The 23,519-nt window shown below is 39.1% G+C and overlaps 1 protein-coding gene across 2 annotated transcripts in view; it reads left to right on the top strand.

The window, feature by feature from the left end:
- RASSF8 (Ras association domain family member 8) overlaps nt 1–23,519 on the top strand; it is an 81,803-nt gene that overhangs the window by 12,760 nt on the left and 45,524 nt on the right. For both annotated transcript variants that reach the window (XM_027693535.1, XM_027693533.1), the window contains exon 2: nt 23,378–23,475. The gene's annotated coding sequence lies outside the window, so the exon portion shown is untranslated. The remainder of the gene's footprint in view (nt 1–23,377; nt 23,476–23,519) is intronic.

Below are 23,519 nucleotides of genomic sequence, written 5' to 3'. Positions count from 1 at the left end.
CTGTGAAAGTATTTCACAAAGAAAATTAAGACTTGTCACTGGCTTAGGGCGAGTGGGAGTAAATGGTCTCTGAACCGTGTCATTATTAATGACCATATGTAAGGAATCAGAGGCTTTAATTTTCTAAGGAAGTGTCTTCATCCTTTGAGTCAGTTTTCAAAACCCAGCTGGTGAAAGAAACCTGGTCTGATTTGAGTGTTGGCCTTGCTTTGAGCAGGACTCTGAGCTCTGGCGGGTCCTTCCAGCCTGAAGGATTCTGTCTTGTTGTTTATTTTCTTTTCCTTTAAAGAGTGTTTGTACCACACAACCACCATCAGCTGTAATGGGATTGCTTTGCTGATACTGCCAGCAGTTAAACCAGAGGGATGAATAAATCTTTGTTTGTAAGTAATTTTTTATAACATTTTTTTTTTTGCTTGTCTTTATAGATAAATGCAGAACATGTAAGATTTTCTTTGCATCTCTTGTTCTACCCGCTGCAGAATCTTTTAAAGGTTTAAGGAGGGGGAATAGGGCAAGTTATTATGACCTTTTTCTAAATTCTAGGGTAAGTTCTCAGCTTTCCAGAAGCTGAAATTTTATATGGAATCTAATGATTCTGTACTGGAATGCAACAGACAAACAAACTGTGCTTTAGGGAAACTTGTCACAGATGTATAATATATTGAAGTTACCTATGAATTATTTAGTTGGGGAAAAAAAGCTTTAAACACAGTGAACGTTAGAGAGGATAAAGAAGAAAAAAAAGCTTCAGGGTAGTTTAACAAAATACAATGTATATGTTTACCTGATGAGACCTGTAGTGAGGAGTTGAAAATACAGACTTTTCTATAGGAGAGAAGCAGTGGGATCTTTGTCCTAATTGGTCTGTGTACCTGCTTGAGTAAGGTGCATATTAAAAAAAAAAAAGCCTGGTAATGAATCCAGGATTTCAGGTCTTCTTGCTCACACACCAACCTGCTTTGTGAAAGGAAGAGTGGAGTGGGTGTTCCTTTGTGTGTTTAGGTTTGTGCAGGCTGTGTCACAGACGAGCCTGTCATTCACTGATGATAACTCTGAGACTTAGAGAATCATCCCACCCTGGACCAAACATGATAAATCAAGCTTTCAGCTGCAAGCTTTGAAGTGGGAAGAGAAGAACAGGTTTTTAATGAAGTTGAGGGGGAATAAGTGATTAATAACTGTGTGCTTCACTGGGTGCTACATCATCAGAATTTTTTTCTTGAAATTAAATCCTTGATCAAACCATTCTACTGTCACTTTATTTGTCGAGGGAAAGGATTCCCCTTTGGCTCAAGTGCTGGAATACAGTTATGTAGTTGATGTTAGGTAGGTTGCTTGGTGTACCTTTTCTGTGGAAAGCTGATTTTCTTCCTTTTGATTACCTGATATTTTTCTCTTCTGGTAAAACAATGCTAGAACATGCTATCAAGAGAAAGGGGGCAAGTTAATTTGTCACTATTTTACTTCTAGATGAAGTAATCCTGCAAGAGGTCAATGGTGGGTGGAGCAGAGATGAATGAAACTTTGCAGGAGTAAGAACACAAAGGAAACTCCCTAAAAGGGTACTTGTGCAAAAATACTCACCAGCTGCAGCATCAGTTCTTGAACATTTTGGCAAGTCCCTGAACATGCATGTTTCATGTATAAATACATGAACAACATGTGTTTAGTTATTTATGTAAAGACACCTGAATTTCAAAATCTTGAGTTTCTTAATTTAAAAATCAGTAGATTAAAAGTTGATTTAATAGAACCTACACCATGAGTCAGGGGAGTTTAAAAGGGGAATCTCAGGACAGTGGTATATTCTGACATCCTCTGCTGATTGTTTAGCTGTGTGCATCAATAGTTAGCTAATCATAACTTCTGTTTTCTAAATCAAGATTAGATAGAGATTTGGAGCCACTGTGGTGTCTCAGGTGGTTTCTTGAGGATTTTTTGGTTTTCTCTCGCATCTTGGTTTTGGTAAAAGAAGTAAGACTTAACTGCCTGTAGGAGATAGATGGGAATAGAAGAGTTAGAGTAGAGCCTGTGTTTGTCTGGAGGTGTAGGTGCAACACTTGGGAGCTGACATAAACACTGTAGTACTTTGGTGCTACCAGCACTGCAATAAGATGCAGGCTCCTTGCCAGGGCTGTTGTAAAAGCAGTTGTACAGCCCTGGTAAGAAGATCTTGGAGGTCAGTTAAGTGTCTGTCTGGGATGAGTAAGCCCTTATTACAAGCAGGACATACTAGGGCTTGAAGAGCCTACTCTGGTAGTATCAGTTGCAAACCATAATATTCACAACACTGGAGCCAAGGTGTGTGGAAATGCACTGCTGTTACTGGAAGCATTTACATGGCAAAGGGTGTTTAAAGGTCTGGGAGCTCTGAGCTTGTCAAATGTTGGCCAAAATACGCTACAGACACTTTTAGCCTTGGTGGTCTGCTAAAGCAAATGGCTTTTTGATGATGTGATTCTCTTAAAGGGATCAATTGATTAAAGTGTTTAAAAGTTCACTAGTCCAGCAACACCTATAAAATCCTGTCTTCTTTTGATGCGACTTTAAATAGCAGAGCAACTGTGCACTTGTATATCTCTTTCTGAAAGGGGAGAAAGAAGCTTCCATGCTTTCACAGGAACTGTACTTTAAAAATACCTGTAGTTGCTTACAGAGCTTTTTCTAACAGCATCTTCTCATGTGAGTTTTGCATTTCCTTTACAGTGACAATTTACAGTGGAGCAGCAAGCTTTAGGTTTGGCAGTCTTCTTAAAAGAACCTAGATTAAGATCTCTGTCCTACAGCTGTTGTAAATAGAAGTCTTTTTGTTATAAAGCCTTTCGAAGTTGTTCCCTTTTTTGCGTTAATTGATTAAAATATGTATTGGGTTGGCCCAAATTCCTCTTGCTAACTGGATAAAATGAAACCACAAACTAGATAAAAAAATCAAGAATATAGCTTCCTTCTGGGGAAAGTTGACTATTATTTTGATGGACTGTTTTTGCCTCTTGTGGGGGTGTGTGTATGTGTGTATATATATTTATATATATATGTGTGTGTGCGTGTTCTAGCCCTGAGACTGACATGCTGCTTTACCAGGTCTGTCTGTCTCAATGTTACAGAACAGATGGTTAATTCAAAACCAAGAGTATTAAAGCTGAGTAGATAAATCTGATCTCCTAAAAACGAGGTTGCCAAAACAAGCTGCTGTATTTGATGTAGCTGCTGAATTGGTCTTTTCTTTGCTACGAAGGCAAACCTCAGTCTAATGCCTGAGTGCAGAGGGGTTGGTCACTTCAAGAATTTTTTTTTTTTTTTTCAGCTCTCAATTTCTCTTAGAACCTGTAACTTGAAGAAGTAAGTTGCTTACATATTGTAGGGATGCTGGAAGAGAAGAAGGCTTGTTTCAGATTTAAAATTTGGGTTTTTTTCTGGGCTTATCCCTGCAGTCCTGGGTTTTCAAAGTAACAAAGACAAATCACAGCAGTGGAATAAGGCTGATGCCTGTTTTTAAAATGCCGTGATTTGTAATTTTTTCTTCTATTTAGGTGGTCAGTGAAATGAGAAGTAAAAGGTAAACTGTTAGAAGAAAGAATTTGTCTGTAAACACAATAATCCTTTCTTTTTGTCAACAGATAAGAGAGATAATTTGAGACAGGTGTTATCAGAAGAACCCTTTAGATACCTAATCCAACCTGCACTCCACAGATCCAAGTTACCTCTGGACAGGACCTAATAAATGAATCCACAGCCATGTGCAACTACAAAAGGGATCAAAGCATTTATTTTCTGCGTTCATCCTGTTGGGATTATTTCTTAGGGGCACCATTTCACACTAACCTACTTTCCTGCTTTCAAATGAACCAGATGAGCAGGCTGATGCCCTTTATCTCAGCCCTTGGGGCTTTAAATACTTGTACAGATTCTTCTATGAGCTGCTAGAAGTCATAGTCCCTTTTCAGGAATCTCTGACCTTGCAGTCCATTTTTCTGTGGTGGATTGAGCATTTCATCTGTGTGTGACTTTTGGGTGGTTATTTTTCACTTATATGATGCTGTAACATGAGCTATTGCATTTTTTGGGAATACTTTATCTTGAATGATAACACATGACATCCAGGTAGTGTAATCATTGTATAAAAGTTGGAGAAAGCAGTGATGTTATTTGTGTGTGCTTCTGCCTTGATAAATGCCTTAAAGTTTAAAAAATTCAGGCTTTCAAACCTTTCTTTGCTTTTGCTGTGTAGCTTTTAATGTTTAGCTCTGTATGAAAGGTGTCAGGCAAACAGATGGAAACTGAATCCTCCTATCTGTTCCATTTACACCACAGGTTTTGTGCATAGAATTGCACTTGTTGGATAAAAAGCTCAAGTCCTGTATTTTTGTGGAGTAACCTAGTCTTGGCTAAAGAGGAGACATTGCTTTACCTGGCTGCATATTTAAATGCCAGGTAAAATCTTGATTTCCATGGGACTTTTGGGCTTTTCTTAAAAGAATGAGTTGATTTTGGTTCTTTTTAAATTCTTCTACTTCTAATTGGCCTCAAGACCCTTTTATTTCAGGAATTTTGGCAGCTCTGGTGATAGTATCAGCCATATCCTCAGGCTTCTGGAGGTGATGCTCTTGAGAGGGGGAGTAATTTGAAATACCATCCGTTTTATTTCTGATCTGTGGTTAGGGCACAGGGTTAGATATTCATACCTCAACTTGGAATGCCCCCTTCAAACCTGGTGGAAGAACAAAGTTAGGAACTAGAGAAACCTTGGCAAAGCTTGGAGAAAGCAATGCATTAGGGAATAAACTGGCAGAGGCACCAAAGTATCTGAGAGCAGATGGAGTGTTGTCACCAGTTGCAAAAATCAGTATAAATACTTCCAGAAAATTATCCTTCCTCTGCTCTTGTCAAGCAGAAGGGACATGAGCCATAAGTACCATTGGCAAATTGTTTTAGCTGGCAGTGAGCATCCTTGCAGTTGGACTCAACAAGTTGGAATTGTCCCTTGCAGCATTGGTAGGGATGAAATGCATCTTTTTGGTTCTTGCCTGAAGATGACGGATTTTTATGGCTGGAAAATCTCCCAGTTCTGTTGCCTTGCAGTTCTGTTGGGTTGTATCAGCAATAAAATTGACATTTTTTTGTTCTTGTTGCTGATTGTGGTTGTGTTGTATGGCACAACTTCCCTGGTTTACTGTGGTTCAGCATGGGCCTGTAAAGCAGTTGTTTTACATATATTACCATCACGTAACTAGGAACCAATCAGTCCTCCCAAATGCACAGTTTTTGGGATATTGTCATGTTTATAAATGTGTCTGGCTGGCTGCTGCTGAATTGATGGCTCTTGTGCCTGGTTTGTAAGGCACTGGCAACCTGTAAATGAAAATGGGGAGCCACAAAGCAGGATGAGTTAGTAGAATCACTAATGTGTGTAGCATTTGTGTCTCTCTTGAACCCTTATTACCCAGGGAAATGAATGTAGGAGTAGAGAGCATAAGAGGGGAGAGCGCTTGGTTTTAAATTCTGAAATTCCTGTTTGTACTGATCCAAATTCCATTTCCATGGAAACTGGAAGTTTTAGTACTCTCACTTCATCTGCTGGCTGGCTTTGGGGAGACTAAAATTGTTGATTTACACTAAACCTTTCAGAACTGAGAGCCGTGTTGGTGTATTAGCACCACATATTTTGTACAGACTGAGAAAGTGTAACTATAATTACTTCATGCGTTTATTTTCTGTGAGATGCTTAACTTTTAACTGTTTCCAGATCAGATATCTAAATGTTCAGAGCTTGTGCCACGTTATCTAATTATTGAATTGTCATAATGAAGTCATTTTTTTTCTGGTGGTGGTAATTTCCTCATTATTGGCTCTCCCTGCCTCTGAGTGGAATGAGAAGATTGTGGAGGCTATAAAGAATGTACCACTATGTTGAGTTCAGGACAAGAGTTGATAGAAGAAACTCTTAAGTGTGAGAAGGTAACTTTTCTGTTCTTGAAGCTCGTCTGGTTAAGTGAAACTCTATCTAACAACTTAGATATACTTTATCAGTGTTCCACTTTCACTTAGAGCTGCTTTGGGACTGGCTGTCCTGGCTGTGTATGAGCAGAAACAAGGCTGCAGGAAGAGCTCCTCTCAGTTCTTTTGGTCAGTAATATGGTAGTTTAAAAGAGGATAAACTTTTTTTTTTGGTAGGTAAATAGCACTGCTTTTAAAATAAATTAAAAAAAAATTTAAACTTTCACCTTTGTGAATAGGTTATGTCAAGGTGGCATTTTGAATTCAAAAAATGAGTGGTTCTGAAGCAGTGCCTGGGACCTGAACTTGGCAGAGATGTCTCCCAAACATTTAAGAAACAACTGCTTGCAATTAAGAACTTGCATGTAATTTCGTGCATTTTAGGGTTTCTTTTATCTGATGAAAGTGTCAGTTTTATCTTTAGTATATTTTTTTTCCCTTTAAAGATCATGAGGTCAGTAAGCTAAGTAGTATCAGGAGTGAAAAGGGAGGATCACTTGATTTGGACATGCTCTTCTGTCATGAGCTGGGACCTTCTGAAGATCTGTCTTCCTGCCTGGACTCCTTGAATTCCAGGTTTTGGTGTGCTTGCTTGTTTAGGTGCAATATAGCAGATTTAAGGGGAGGCTGTCTTGGGAACAGGCAGCATCACTGCTGTGATGGCCTTGTCTGTCTTCAGGAGGAAGGTTCCACGTTCATTCTAAACTATGGGGGACTCTTCCCTGCTGTGATGGCTGGAATTCCATTGAAATTAATATAAACTATGAGCTGGTAGAAAAGAGAGAGCCAGAAAGGACCATAATTAAATAATTCTGCTACCTGTAAAGCCAAGGTGTAGCCAAGGCATCTTATTTGTTTGTATTGAGAAATTTACCTCACGTTTGAAAGGTGAATTTGGCAGTCACTTTGTTCTCTGTTCCAGCAATCAGTAAGTCTAAAAGCTAAAGACAAGCTTTAAGAAGGTGCATGTACAAGGTAAACCTTTACTTAGGGAAGATACTCCCAGACTACCTGCAGCTGAATGGAGAAACATCAAATAATCCAAGGAGGCTTCTAATCTCCAAAATGTTACTTAAAGAGGTGCTTTAGCATAGAAAAATCCTTTCCTCTTGCTGATGTTATTGATCTTGTACATGAATTTAAATGAAGAAATAGGAAAAATTCAATTGAACTTCAGCACTACTTGTTTTTGTGTGTCACAGGTGTTATTTAAAGGCTCAAGACAGGATCTCTGTGTGCCCAGTCGGGCAGTTATTCAGCTGCTTGTTTCATCCCTGGTGCTCAGTTCTCCCCTGATTTCTCTCCACTCACATAGGTTACAGGTTTAAAGAAAAAAAATTAATTAAAAAAGAAAGTCACTAACACTGAACAAGATGAGTATTATTGCATAAAAGCTTTGTGTGGTAGAAGTGTCTTAACCAACTGACTCAAATCCTGTGACCTTTCATTCCTTTCACAAGTGGGGATTATCTTACATTGTTCTCACTGAAAATGGTTTTCTGTCCATGCTGTGTAATGCTGTATAATAATTTTGAGCATAATAAATGATGTTTACCAGGGATTTTTAGGGTTTGCTCGTTGTATGTAGAAAGTGAAGATGCAAATAAGCAACTTCAGAAATACAGAAATGCTGAACTCTTTTCCACCTTCACATAATATGTGTGGATAATAGACATAAACATAATAATATATAAATATAATAACAAAATCTAGTTTCTGGTGCTGTTAGTTGTTGATACCTGTGAGTAACCATCTTTCCCACCCAGAATCTAAGAGCCAAGATTCTCATTCATGTCATCCTTGGATGCAATTTGCTTACCAATAGTCACACTATTTACATTATGTTCCTTATTTTTAGAAGGCTCAAAGGGTTATGGTGTGATTGAATTACTGTAAAGAGTGTTCTGATCCATTATCTAGCACACTCAGTCCTGGTCAAATGGGTTTTAATGGCATTAAATAATAATCTCATTAGTACTAGGAATATATGTGTTTTCCCCAGAATTGTAGTGTAAGGATCACTAGCAAGGAAAAAAAAAATAGCAGCATGTCACAGTCTTGTAACACAGCTGAATGCAAAGGAAAGCACTCAAGCTGCTCTGGATCACAAATATTTGGCCATTCTGCCCCTAAAACAGATACAGGCTTGTACTTGACTGTAGCTGATTTTACTTTGTACGAGGGCTTTGTGTGCTGTGCTATCAGCAAAAACAGACAAAAAGAGCTCTCTCATGCCTCTTGTACTTCTCTTGAACACATGGGACTGTTGGTGGTGGCAGATATTATATTTGCTTTCACAAGAAGGTGGTGACTTCTAACTCTGACCTTGAAGAGATGAAAAGCTCCCTTTGCTGGTGACAGTAACACCAATTCATTCACACCTTGGATTAAAAAACTGGGTTTGTCCCATGATTTAGCTCTGAGTCTTAACGTTTCTAAGACTTATGTAGATCATAAACCATGCTATAAACATAACTTTTGGCTTTTCAGCTAATATAGGTAAGAAGCCAATTCTGAAGTCCTTAAAATAGTAATTATGGCTGGTTTATGGGCCTATTTCTTGAACTGATGGATTCCCCTGCACCCTTTATGACAGTGTACACTGTGTGCGTAGTTCCAGGTTTATTTTAGGCAATATATATTGAACTAGTATGGTTGGCTAGTCAAAATCAACCTATCTGCCCCAAAAGCTAGTTCCTTTTGGAGTCTGAACAACTGTTAGAGGTATTGTGCACTACTTTGTTTTTAATGTGAAACACTCTTAGAGCTTAACAGTGGTGTCAGGCCACTGCTTAGTCTGTTCTGTTCCTTCATAGGGCATTTAGAAATGGGATTTTTGCCTCCTGTAACAGAACTGCAACTTGCCATTTGGGGTGTTTTGTATTTGCCCACGGCAGGAAGGTTGGAACGAGATTATCTTCAAGGTCTTTTCCAACCCACACCATTCCATGGCACCACAGGCACACCTCTCATGTTTTTGAGATGACCAGCATTTTGCTTAGAAGAATGACTTAATTTCCTACATGCTGCCCAGCATTTTGGGCATGATTTAATGAGTTCTTTGTTTTGTCTGCAACTCCACTTCAATGTTTCCTGGAAGGTATTCCAGAGTGGAGTAGCTATGGGGAGGGATATAAGTGCTTCTCAGAGCAGTTTCAGTGACCTTCTCCAGAACATTGCTGTGTTCTCAGGTTGGGTTTAGGTGAGGCTTTTTGTGGCTGTGTATTATTGCTGTGACTTTAAAGAACACGTGCTGGTCTATGCATATGAGGAGCTTTCTGAACTCTGCATTCAGCCTAATTTTTTATGCTTCTGTTTGATTAAGACGCACATAAGAGAAATTCCTTTTCTGAATGAGCTGCTTTATTTTGGTGAAGGACCTTTCAACTTGAAATGGTGCAATGAAAGCAAGTATTTGCATGGGGAAATGATGGTGTGTAGGTGTGTTTCACCCTTCAGGTTTCCCTGTGGGGCTGCAATCTACAGCTCAGACTTCATCTATGGCAAACCTGCTGCTGTGGTCAAGGGCTTTCCTAGGACAGAAGGTGCTGCAATAATAACTATTGTGGAATTCTTGTGCATACATATAAATTATATTTGTATTTCAGCTATGCAGTAATGGCCAAGGGATGATGAGCTCTTCTAGTCAAGTGACAGTAGTCTTGCCTTTATTGCATTAGTCACGTAATGTAAACCAATTTCAGTTAATGTGGGGTAAGAAGCAAGGTTGAAATGGAATAACTCTTAAGTTGGATTGCTACCAGCTTGCTACACTGGCAGAAATGAAATAATTATTTGCCTGTTAATGGCAAACTGCCAAGAAAGTGCTGGTTCTGATTTTAATGCATTTCAAAAACTTATTTATTAAGAATTATGTAACAGCATATAAACATATTATTGCTGCAGCTTTGGTAGCTTTGGAGGCTTCACTCTGAAAACTGACTTTTTGTTTTCTTTGTGTTTCCAAGAATGAAACATAAAAGAATTTGGGGTTTGTGTTGTATGGGATTTTTTTATTGTGAATACGATAACTTGGTAAAATGTCATACCTGAATAATATTTTCTTATTATAACAACTTCTTTTGAAAGTGACTGAACCAATGTTTTTCTCCTACCTTATTTTCATATTAAAAATATTTTGTGTAGTAAAGAAATGATTTCACGGTGATACCAGGTCGCTTCTCACAAAATCCAGAAATTGTTCTCATATGGGGTATTGTGTCCTATGCAAAGTGTGTGCTTTTCCACATCACATTAATCTCAAGGGCAAGAAGGACAAAAATGACTGGAATAAAGAGCAGAAAACTACAATTTACATTTTAGAAAGGACATTCTTTTTTTTTTTAATTCGAAAATATATCTGAAAAAATGAACAATAGGAGTGTTTGGGTGAATTCATGCTGGTAGAGTTTGAGGTTTGTTTTTTTTTTTTCCTCTACTACACATCAAATATAGATAACTCTTGTTACTCCTAATGCTCATCACTGTTGGACATGGCCTTAAAAAATTTAGCTGCCTCTTCTGAAGATCTGGGCTAATTAAACTTTCATTTATCTTCTGAAACAAAAGGAGTAATGTTTCACTCTGCTGTTGACCACGCAGACAGTCCCACTTGGCTTCGAGTGGAGAAGGTACCACAAGTATGAGTTTATCCAGTGCTTGGGAGGGTGGGACTGCTGGGGTGTTTGTGCTGTGAGTTTTTTGGGGTTTGTTTTTTTTCTGTGCATGCTGTGGGTCAGTTATTAGTTCCAACAGGAACTGTTGCTTGTTACTTGCTCCTGTAAATGCTGTTGAGAGGCCGTGCTGAGCAGTGAGTTCCCTCACATTTGATTTCTGTGTAGCACAGGTTTCAAAGCCAATGGTTTGGTGTTGATTTTTCCCCCCTTAGATTACTTCTGAACCCCTCCTGTGAATACTTCAAAACACTATTGAATGCTTTGCCAACTGTATTTGTCTAGTCCTTTTGGAAGACTTATTACCTTTCCTGTGATAATCATAGACACACAGAATTACTGTTCTTGTAGTCACACCTCTCAGACCTGGCCTAACACAAAGAACAATTAGCTACAGTGTTCCTGAAAGCAGTTTGGCAAAGCAAACTGGTACGAACCTAAACTGTTAGATTTTGAGAGCAAAATATGTGTCTTCTGTTAAATGATACATAAGTTAGGAGTGCTTCTGCCCATTAGTGTTATCCCGTGCTTGCTTTATTTAGCACAGAGCATCCATTTGGAAAGTCAAGGTTATGCCCTTGTAGCTGGTTTGTAGAGCTTTATTCCAAAAATTCTCATTACCAGTAGTTTCAGTTAAACTCTGGTGCTGGAATTGCAGGGAAGTCTCAACACAGGCAGTTGATGCTACGTCAGAAAACCACCTTTCATTCTACAGTATGGAATTATTTAGCTGCAGTTGATCAGGTGAAAAATGAATAAATTTTTGTGCTTCTGTCAGTAGAGAGAATTCTTAATCACTGCAGCTGAATTTAATATTGTGTGCAACTGGTGTATTATGTTACAGAAAGAGCTATAGGTTGATACGTTTTTATGATGCTGAATAAAATTTTCATTGCTGTAGATGCCTCTTCTTTCCAGCTGAAGAGCCTGCCTGAACTGAGACATTGTCCAGCAATAGCTAGTAAAGATGTTTGAATGTTGCTTTTAACTCAAACAATTAAAATCTCATTAATGTGTTGAAAAGTGACCCATTTTCTAACCATAAAGTGGTATTTTCACTTAGTATTTGTTTAATCTTAGAAACTATGTAAATGTACTTTAAAGCTTTTTATAGTTATAATGTGTAACCACGCTAAGTCAAATGAATTGGTGTGTTTCTTAATGTAGTACTTAAGGATTAATATTAATAACTTGACTGTGCTTTGTGTTTTTTTCACAAAGCATTTATTTAACAAGGAAGCAGTAAGGATTTCACTTGATGCTGCAACAAGAAAGAAAATAGAAATAAAAAAAGGAAAACAAATGCAAACCCTTTGGGAGTATCTGTATTTTTGCCCAATGGAACTTTAGATGCTTATAGGGCATTTCCATAAGGGCCTAATATGTGAAATATTGCCCACTTAAGGGCATCATTGAGGCTCTTTGTAGGTGTTACAACTCCCTGCTTGGTTTGGAGATTGATGCTATCAAACTACTGGTTTGTGCTGGTGTCTCTGGAGATAGAATTGTCCTATGTCACCGTGGGAATCAGCATAGGAGTGAAGGAACTGGATGACTTCATGGTCAGTGTGTGCCTTGAGTGAATATAAAAAGATTTGTGTGTGGATTTTCTTGTTCAGCTCGCAGCTCTCCTGTTATGGGATAGCTCAGGTATTGGAGGTACCTTTTGGTTCAGGTTGTTTCATTAGTTTCCACTTGATATCTACAGATTATTACATTATATGAAGCATAAGGAGGAATAACACAGCTTTCCTCAAATAATTTGCACAGAGGTAGCACTGTCCTGCAGCTTCATGATGAAGAGTTTGGTCACTATGCAACTCTCCTACTCAGACTGTTTTTTTTTCTTTTATGTTTCAAATACCTGGTTTACTCACAGTGTACTCATCCTGTTTAGATGTAGTAGAAAGAGCATATTTTTAAATATGTTTTCTATAAAATACTTTTTATAGAAACAAGATGTGCATCTCTTATCCCCCAAAAGCCTTTTAACTTTGTTAGTCTCTGTCTTTTTCAGAGAAGGTCAAAGCATCCTGTTCAGCCTCTTTTTGTCTGTTACATTTGCCATTTCAAAAACCGTTTCATTGATTGTGAGTGTTGGTTTTGGAAAATGTCCATGCTTTGCTATTGACTATTTTGAAGGTTTTGTGTGTAGGTGGATTCGGTTTGCTCTCAAGAATGAAGCTCTGAAAATCAAGTTGTTTCTTGATTTTGACTGAAATTCTGGAAATGAAAAGTGTCAGGGCTCATCAGAATTGGTGCAATTTGAATGGGATACGAAAAAATTCTTCCCTGTGAGGGTGGTGAGGCCCTGGCACAGGTTGCCCAGAGAAGCTGTGGCTGCCCCTGGATCCCTGGAAGTGTCCAAGGCCAGGTTGGATGGGGCTTGGAGCAACCTGGGAGGTGTTCCTGCCCATGGCAGGGGGATTGGAATGAGATGATCTTTAAGGTCCCTTCCAACCCAAGCCAGTCCATGATAATGTGAATTAGATTTGTAAGACCTTACAAAAAAACATTTGCAGGTTTATAAACAACTGAGTTTGGGGAGGAGGGGAGAGGAATTTATAAAATCATGTCTAGATGTAGTTGAAAAAAGAGCTTTGATTAAAAACACATGAAAAAATGGCAAAGTCTTGAAAACAAACAGAATTATTGCCATAGATTAGCAGGACCTAGACAGCTTATTTTTTGGCCATGTAACTTCTGATCTCCCTTGACTGAATGGTGCTCTGAGAACCAGTGAGGATCTCCAAATTCAGGAATAGATGTTTGAAATTGCCTTTTTTTACCCCTACCTGAGAGTTGTCACAGTGCTTCTGGGAAGCAGCCAACACCAGTGGAAGCCTCATGCATTCCAAGAAGGATGTCGCTGTGGGGAAAGAGTAAATCTGCCCATGTGCTGGTATTTACATCTGGCACGTTAACATTGCAGTACATCTTCACAGCGTGTTGGTCTCGTGTTTGCAGCTCTTTGGCTTTGAGCTGCAGAAGTGTGGACTTCCCACATATTTTTACAGTGCATGGTACCTTTTCAAAGGGAATTTGTGGAATTTTGCTGGCCAGTGCTTGAAATCAAGGGAGAGACCTTGCCAAGGAAGTCTGAAAACAGCAAAACTGACACGATGGGCTTTATTGCTGCTTTTCTCTTTCTCTTGATTCTTTTCTTGTTTGTTCTGCTAGTGGCAGCAGGATCTGAATCCTACTTTTGAACTTCAGAGGAAAACTTTCCATTTCCCCTGGCTTGTGTTGAGCACTTAATTTGAGGTAATGGTCCCCTACCAAAACCAACCAAACAAAGGAAGTAAATAAGTAACTGGTTGTTCAACTGTAAGGAAAGGTCTTTGAATAACAGTGTTGACTTCTGCCTTGGTCTGACTCTGGAGTTAATGTGAGGAGTTGATTAGTCAGTTAGGAAAAATTTGAAAAAGAAAGCATTTCCTTACTTCAAATTCTTGAGAAGAAAAGGCCTTGGGGAATATGAAGGTTGTCTCTTTCTGTTGTTCCAGTGCTTGGAGAGTCTGGTTATCATAGAATCATAGAATAGTTTGTGTTGGAAGGGACCTTAAAGATCAGCTGGTTCCAACCCTCCTGCCATGGGCAGGGATGACACTAAGCTTTTATGTTTATTTTCATTTTGTTATACAACATACTTTTTAACCAACCCATTATCTTTGTGACAAACCTTTTTGTGGTTACTTCCTATTTTTTATTTGACCTACTGATCTTGAGCAGTCATCTCTAAAAATATCTTCTCCCTGTCTCTCATCCCATACCTTGGATCTACCCCCCAGAAATGTACCTTTTTCAAAGAATTCAAATAGTGAATGGTAGGGGTCACGTTTGTGTACAAAAACTTAGGTTTATTGTTTTCATTTATAGCCACAATTAATTATTTGCATTTAACAACCGCAGTGGTTTGAGATGTGAAGAGATTGGTTTAAAAGTGACAGCACCAGCCTGTACCACGAACTGAGCTGTAGAACCTCTCACAGGAGAGCAGAAGCAGTGAGCTAATAATCTGCCAGGTTCAATTTTATTATACTTAGATCACAAGTTGCTTCATTTTTTATATCTTAAACTCTGCTTAAAGTAATGCCATCTACATACATTTAAAGTTTGCTTAGCTTCATAGAAATGTCTTCAGGGTTGGTTGTCCCCCTCCACTGTAGGCAGAGTATCTTGAGATTTGTCTCTTTTTTTGTTTGTTTGTTTTTTTTGTTTTTTTTTTTCCTTTCTGAGATGAGCAGCCTAACATTTTCTATAGTTAGTTGCTGAAAACATCTGATTTTTCTGTACTTCTGAGTTAGGATCTTCAGATTTAGCCCTGTGGTTGGTTTTGTTTTGTTTGTTTGTTTATCTCCCTGAGTGAGTTAAGATGTTATTATAATTCTGGGTGATTTAAAGACATAGTCATTGTGTTGTTGTGAACTAGGAACTAAATTCCAGACATATTTTCATTAATTATAAACTTAAAGTAATCTTGGGCTGGAAGATGTTGCTTTCCTTTTGGTTACTAGTGGCCTTTTAAATGCTGATTTGTGTTGCCAGTGACACAAATTAAGTTTTGTAGCAGATAATGCAAGAACTTGCTGTTTACCCTTACACTATCAAATAAATAAATTTCAAAGACTTTAATGGCATAAATTGCCTCAGGGGCATTTCCTGGTAGCTGGTGCTTAGTTGGCCCTTGTATCTCCCAGGTGCTATTTAACTACCAGTTAGTGTCCAACTAGAGATTATAATTAGTGCTGAAACTGTTGTTGTGATCACTTTCTACAGGGTTTTTCTTAAATTAATGTCTTTATTGAGACAAAATGCTGTGGCTTCACTTAGTGCTGGTTGAGAAGGAGGTAATGGGTTGAGATGGAGAAATAAACTTTCCTCTCTCTCACATTTGCTTCACACTTGCACCTCTGCAAGGTCCAAGTGCACTTGACACCGATTAAATTTCCTTTGACAGAGTGCAGCAAACCCAGCAAAAATCAGCTCTTTGTCTTCCATCGATTCACAGCTGATTGCAAGGAAAAGAAAAAGGTAGTTTGGCATCTATTGGCTACACAATGAAGTAAGAAATGAAAGCTCCAAGCAAAAAGAAATCTATGATTATATAATAGCAGTAGCTGCTGTAAAATGCCTATTCCTTTGATTAGTAACAATTAAGAAGTGGTGTATTATCCCCCTTGCATGCTTGGGGAGGGGGGACACGGTGACACGGAACACGGGGGTGTTGGATGAAAGTTTCATGGAGGGTGCTCATCTTCAGCAAGGACAAATGCTTGTGGAGGCAGCTGGAAATCAAGCTTGCAGGCCTGACTCTGCTTTCTGCAGGTGCCATCTGTGCCTTTCTACAGCCATGAAATTCATAGCAGCTGTACACTTCAATATTTTACCTGTTATTATCCAGCACGGGCTTTCAGTTAGAGACATTTCAAGTTCATTAGATAGGAGCTGACTATTTGCAGACACAAGTTACCTGAAAAAAATTATTACTTAAACTTGCTATATTATTCTTATACTGAAATCGAGTTATTTTGGGGGTGTTTCAACATATACAACAAAATGATTTGTTGTCTTCTACTTTTTCATGTGTGTAAGCACAAACCTCCCACCTTAAATTAGTGAAGTTTTTTTTAAAAACATCTTTTGAAATTAAGTTCTCTTAACATATGGATGATATGAAGTCTCTGACTCTTGAGCACTTTAACGTTGCCCTGTGTGCAAAGGCACAGCAAAGAGGTGGGCTTTTCATGTCTCTCGTGGTTGAAAATGGTTTGTCATCTGCAAGATGGCAATCACAAAAGAGAGCACTGTAGGCCTTTGGAAAAGGGGCTGGATTTCTGTCTCCCACAGCTTTTGCTGCTACTGAGTACTGTCTTAAGTCCTTTGCTTTGTCCTGTGTAAGAATGCTGGAATTTGGGGGGTTATTAGCAGTGACTTATAACTCTTTTTGCCAAGCAAAGGATGATTGAAGTTAACCTTTAAACCCTCTGGAAAATCACTGGCTTGGACAAGAACTTTCTTGTGTAGAAGGGGTTAGTTGGAAACGCAGAGCAATGTTGGATGTTCCTGCTGATGTTAAAGACAAAACTGACTTGAAACTGAATTTTTTTCTTGGTTTGGGTTAATGCTAAACTGAGCCCTTTTGAATTTACAAATTATCTGCAGTGACTGCTTAATCCTGATATCTTAATTATTTTATGTTCCTGATGTGGACTCTGCAAACTACTGTTACCTCAGTGCTCATATAAAACCAGGCTAAATGATCCTACAAAAGGATGCTGTATAAACAACCTATGGTAGCTGGAAAAAACAGCCTTTGCTTGCAAAGATAGCAGCAGTCCTTCATTATTTTTAAAAATAGAACAGGCTCTCCAGAACTGACTATAAATTGATATGATGTGGAAATCAAAGTTGTCTGGCAGTGCCTGGGAAGTGGAGAATTGTTCACTCAGGAACTGCAATGTCGACTGTTTGTACAAACTGAAGGGACTGTTGGATTCTGCCTGTAGTGCAAACACAGGCTGCATGGTGAGCTCAGTGGCAAAGGAATCATGGAATCACAGAGTGGTTTGGGTTGGAAAGGACCTTAAAGATCATCTTATTCCAACTCCCTACCATGGGCTGGGACACCTTCCACTAGCCCAGGTTGCTCAGAGCCCCATCCAACCTGGCCTTGGACACTCCTAGGGATGGGGCAGCCACAGCTTCTCTGGGGAGATTTGGGTTTATTCTTCATTAGTTCTACTTGTCCTGAACTCCACTGATGCAAATAAACCAGAATCTTATTCCATTTTTTTTGCAGTTACTGTTAACCAGACTTATCCTTAAGGAATGAAATTAAAGCAAATGCAGCACCATCATGCTACTGGTTTTCTGTGCTACCACTTTTATGTTGCCTAAATACCTGGATGACTTGCCCAACTGTACTTTTTCAGAGATGTGCATGATTAATGACATACATGTTTTAACTTGAATTGTTCTTTTAAAATGCCCTCCTGTGGTTCTACCAGCTACAATTAATAACAGGAGCTAATTCAATGTGCTTTCTGGTACAACCCAAACAACTCAATGGATGTGTGAATATACAGACCTCATTCTAATTTCTGTTAAATGGCACTCAAGTGTATTATTCGGTCTCTTTCTCTTTAAATGTGCTTTCTCATATATGCTTTTTGGAGAACTGGTGCAAAATATTTAGTCATATGTAGGCATGGCAAGAGTTTTTTGCTGTGTTTGAAGAATTAATAGTCAAGGGTGAAATCATACAGGTAAGGCAGGAATGTAAATTCCTTCTCTCTCTTTTCCCAACAGCTGTAACTCTGAAGGCTTAAAACTGCATTAAATAAATTCAAACCTGTTGTTCCTGGAAAGAAAATGCCCTTCACACACTTGCAAGGAGAAAAATGATGGGCAGAACTCTGAAGATCACATTTAAAACTTTTCTTTTATATCAAACTGCTTTATAATTTTCATTTCACTCCTTTTGTTTTATGTATCAACATGTTTTTGTAGCACTTACTTTTCAACACTTCGGTAGAGCCTAAAGCACTGTGTTTGTGAGTTGAAGAGGGAGTCATTCAGGGCTGAATTTGAAGATATTATCGAGTTTTTGTCTCTTCCTGAGAAGATCTTAATAGTAGTAACAAAGAAGCAACTTCTTTTCTGGCTCATATGGAAAGGGATGTAAATGCTTTTGCTCCTGGTAATGCAGGATATGGTTTTTAAAAAGCAAACACACACAAAGCTATATGGGATTCACAGATGTAGGCTTCTCACTCGGTAAGCAGGACCTGAGTGCTCCAGACAAAATGGACACAAGCAGACGTGGGATTAATGGTGCAGTTAATGGACCTCTCTTAATTCTGTTTGAGGTGTGGGGTTGCTCGGGGGAAGATGGGGAGTAAACCCCTTTGATCTTCTGCAGTCAGGTGAGGATATGAACAAGTCGGTGAAGACAAACAGTTTGATGCTCTTTGTATTCTCCTAATAAAGTGTCTCGCTTCCAGTTTTGTCCCCACAGGTAAGAGCAGTAGCCAAAACAGGCTGATTAACAGATCCTGTTAATTTGGGAGCACCTGCTGTTTACCCATAGGGTCAGAAAGAGCAGAACAGTGATGTAGCAGGACCTTTTCCTCCCCACTGGTACACACCTAAATTTTCTTGTCAACATTTCCTGTGTTCCACTTTGACACTTGACGTGGAGACATCACTTTGCACTTGCCACAGGCTTTTGAACACTTCCAGCCAGGGTGCTGCTTGCACTGATTTGTGACAGGCGAGCTTTTTTTTCTTGCTAGAAGCCAAACACCAATGCCAGATTTACTTTTACACAGGTTATTATAGGGCTGCTGAAGGAGGACTTCTGATTAACAGCGATGAGAGGATAATTGGGACCATCTGACCCAGATGTGGTAAAAGGCCTCCTTAACTTGCAGCACCTGATCCTCCTCACTGCTCTGTCCAAAACAAACATACCTTTCACCACCACTACCTCAAGGCATTTACAAATCCATCTGTACTCTGAATATGATGGTGCATCTTTTCAGATTGTGGCCTCAAAGCTAATAATTCATGATGGTGTAGGCTCCCTGTGTATCATCCATTACCCAAAAGAACTGACTGAAATGTTCTGACCTTGTTAAAATTACAGATGTGTCTCCTTGGAGACAATGACTCAAAATTTGAAGGCTACTCTTTCCCTATTTTTTTTTTATTTTGTGGCTAATTGTTACTTAACTTCAACAAAGACTGAAAGGGATTTAATTTAAAAGATTTCCTGCTTTTAATCAAGATGCTACTTTCCTGTATTTAAAAAAAAAAGCAAACAACCACCAAACCCCCCAAAAAAGACAAAAAACCCACCCAAACTTTTTAAAAACAAACTTCACTCCTTTTTTTTTTTTAATGCTCTTTCTCTGTAAGGTTTTTGTCAGTGTCATAAACTGCTTTGTATTTCCTGAACTTCATTTAAACACAGGATTACTTTGGTTGACATGAATTAAGACATAGTTTTGATAGCCCAGTAAGCTACAGAACACCTGTGAAGAAAATAAAACATGATTTAAGGTAAAAAAATTTGTTACCATGCCAATTTAGTTTTCCTTCTGTGTGAGTGGAAGGGTCGCAGTTGCTTTGGAAATGTGTGACTGAAACAGACCCCTTGAGTTTGAAAGCAATTTCTCGTTCTTCCCAGTTTTCCTCCTGCACTGCAGACTATTGATTTAATAACTTTAGTCAAAGAAGTTTCGGAAAAAAACATCAGTGGGAAGAGATAATCAAATCAGACACTTTGCATTTTCATGGAATTGGGATTGTTCGGCCTGGAGAAGAGAAGGCTTCAGGGTGACCTTCCAGAACCTGAAGGAGCTACAAGGAAGATGGAGGGAGACTGTTTCCAAGGGCCTGGAGTGACAGAACAAGGGGGAATGGCTTCACATTGACAGAGAGCAGGTTTAGATGGGATATTAGGAGGGAATTCTTCCCTGTTGAGGCCCAGGCCCAGGTTTCCCAGAGAAGCTGTGGCTGCCCCATCCCTGGAAGTGTCCAAGGCCAGGTTGGATGGGGCTCGGAGCAACCTGGGCTAGTGGAAGGTGTCCCTGCCCATGGCAGGGGGTTGGAATGAGATGATCTTTAAGACCCCTTCCAACCCAGGCCAGTCTATGACAGTCTCTAAACACATCAACCTTGTTCAGTTCGTTGGTAATGCCATCATACATTCAGGTGATGAACTGTGTCTTGGTCCCCCCTTCTCCCATCATCACTAAGAAACCCCTTGCTTTGCTGTGAAGGCTCCAGGGTGTGATGCAAGTAGTTGTTTGGCATAGACAGGGGTAGCACAGACTTCACAAATGTCTGTGAGTGACATCTGAGGGTACGAGAATAATCCGATGTTGTAAAAAAACTGCTGCAAGCAAAGGAAATCAGGTCTTAATCTTAGAAAGGGATTTTCCCACCTACAAGAGCTAAAAATCTTACTCTTCTCTCTGTGTTTCCTCCCTACCATAGAGTTCTTTGCATATGTGGTGTTTATTTCCTCGTGATCTGAGATGCACGTTGTCACCAATGCGACTTTACGAATTTGGAGGTGCCGAACAGATTATGTAGCATGTTGTGTGGAACTGGTCATCTTGGTTCCCCTTGCAAAGAAAGTCCTTTTTTGTGGCATCTCTTAAAAGAAGCTCTTCCTTTCAACTGCTCATGGCCTACTTGTGGCATTTATTTACATCTACACATCTCTTCAGAGCTGCCTCTCTTGTTTTACCTATTTGTGTTGATTACAAAAAACTGTAACTTTTGTTGCCTTTTTTTTTTTTTTTGGTACAATATACTTGGGAGCCCAGGTAGCAATTTATACTGCATCCTTGCTAAATATTTAACAAGGCTGGACTCCTTTCTTGCTGGTTTGACTCTATTGCTGTATCTCTTTGCATTTTAACATGTGAGGATCTCCTTCTACAAGTATGTACTGGAAATGCAGCTCTGGCCTACAAGGCTGCAGTGTGTGAACAAAGACTACTTTAGTATTTTCTTTGGGACTTTCATAAAATAAAATACATAAAACATCTCCATTAAAATGTCTGGATTGATGAAGGGAAGGGGGAAAAAAAAGGCTTTTCCTCCAGCAGTGGCTTGATTAATGGATTTATTGTTTGTACAGATTTTGTCAGGAAGCCATATGGCTTGAGGAAAACAAAGAGGAAGTGGCTGATGTTGGGAATCTGATTTAATAGGGGTCCCTAAGGACAGAATGTGGCTCTTATCCTCACTCCTTCCCACTCAGTTTGCAAAGTGGTCTGAGAAGAGCTTTAGGGCTTCAATAGAGCAGAAGATAAAGCAGCTCTGTTTGAGTGGAAGTGTCGGTCCCTGCTGCTGGATCAGCATCACAGCTGCTCCATTCTCAGGTTAAGAATCCACTGTTCTTTGGCTGGTGTGTAAAGTATCCTGGATAATTAACAAGGAACAGCAACTGAAATGTTTACTGCTTGTATATTGGCAGTTGATCAGTTTGCAATAGTTAAAGACCCCTCTTTTAACATCTCAAAGCTGAGCTTTCATAGTTCGAAGTGAGATGCTATTTCTCTCCTCTACTGCTCCCTCCCCCAGCAAAACTCAAGCATATGTGCCTCTGGATTAACTAAGTCACCATCTGTATCCTAAAACCAGATCTATTTTCCTAATCTAACATGTGGATAAGTAACTGGGGCTTAAGCATGGGGGATCTAACTTGATGTGGTGGGTTAAATGAATGTTCTGCATTTTCTATGACTGTTTGATTCTAGTTATGGCTACGTGGTGAATAAACCTAAAGCAATGATCTGTAGTGGAACTGCAATCAAATACATTAGGGATTTTTAACAAGCATATCTTCCTTCTATGAAATTACAGGTTCTCAGCTGAGAGGCATAAACTCACCAAAATTTGTTACAGTCCTTTCAGAGCTGAAGTAAAAGGCCCATGTGATGAACCATTACTAAATGTTAGTGGGTCCACAGAGTGGAAAGCACAAAACATCACCAAAACATTTTCTGACAACCCAGGAATTTAATTAATACTGGTTTGTGAGTGCAAGCTACATATTCAGTCAGTGGTGGTGAAAATGATTTGATATGAGATTTTCGGAGCTGCTGAACGTCCTATTATGAAGTTTTTGGCCATAATGAGAGAAGCAATTACCCCGTAGGGCTTCGATGCTCAGTGTGCATGGTCTAGTGTTTTACAACAGGCAAGTCCTTTCTTTCCAGATCTTTAAGAGGTGTTTGTTGCTTTTTTGAACTCTTATGGCATTCTTATGCTGGAGTTGGTACTTAACTGCATCTTTTCTTATAACTCTGATTGATACTGGGAGACAAACATATTGCCTGGACAAAATTTAGTGTGTGACAACAGTGGAAGAGGAGATACCAAAATGCTAGAAGCAGGTTTTTCTGATGTAGATCAGTTCTTTTATGCTAAAGTTCCCATTTAGAGTTAAACATAATAGATAAGTCCCTTTAAAATACTGTTCAGGAAGTCTTTGGTGATGAATGTTTGAAAACAGCCACCTCTCACATGTTCTCCTTGGCTGTGACATAGTGTTAGGCAATGTTTGTAGGTCTGTCACAATGATGCTGTTAAACATGGCTGTAGTAAGCATCCCTTCCAAGCTGATTAATATTAGTCTTAATCAGCAGTTTGGGATTTGTTACCCTTTGCCTAGTTTGTGTGACTATTTATGCATTATTGGTTGTGATTCACTACTCCAAGGGAGGCAGGGTATGCAGTTTGAGAGCACTTGGAGGTTTTTATGTCTGGAACAGCTCCAGTCTGAGGATTATTTTCCTTAAAAAGAAAATTAGGAAAGATTATTTCACAATCTCCTATACTTACAATTTAGTGGTGGTAGATGCTCATGACCCCCTAATACAGTGCTCAGTTTTTTTCCTAACCTTCTGGAAAGCTGTTGAAATGCTTTTTACCACGCTTGGTTATTTATAGTAGGAAAACTTATAAGAAGCAGCAAATTAGGTTCAGTATTCCACATTTCTTTTGAACTAACTTTTTAAAAATAAACTCCTATTTGTATGCAGCAGGCTGTTATAGATCTACAGATGCTGGGAGAACGCTCTTTTTTTCCAAAGCATTAAAAGGGAGGAGCGGGAATAGGACTTTATCCTCAAGAAAAAGTAGTTTTACTAAGGTATAACGATATTTCAATTTCTTTCTTCTAGGAACTGACGCTGTCAAGCAGAGTTGACACCTATGCCTGGAGCAGCAGGTCGCTCTGAGCCCACTGCATAAAGAGATCTCTGTCTGTCTTCATCTGGAGGTAAGTTATGAACAAAAAGCTTCAAATTGGGCAGCAGATCTTCA

The sequence above is a fragment of the Neopelma chrysocephalum genome, unplaced genomic scaffold (assembly GCF_003984885.1).
Source record: "Neopelma chrysocephalum unplaced genomic scaffold, ASM398488v2 Primary Assembly neopelma1_92, whole genome shotgun sequence".
Classification (NCBI taxonomy): domain Eukaryota; kingdom Metazoa; phylum Chordata; class Aves; order Passeriformes; family Pipridae; genus Neopelma; species Neopelma chrysocephalum.
The sequence above is the reverse complement of the archived record's forward strand: the minus strand, read 5'-3'. Positions and strand labels throughout refer to the sequence as shown.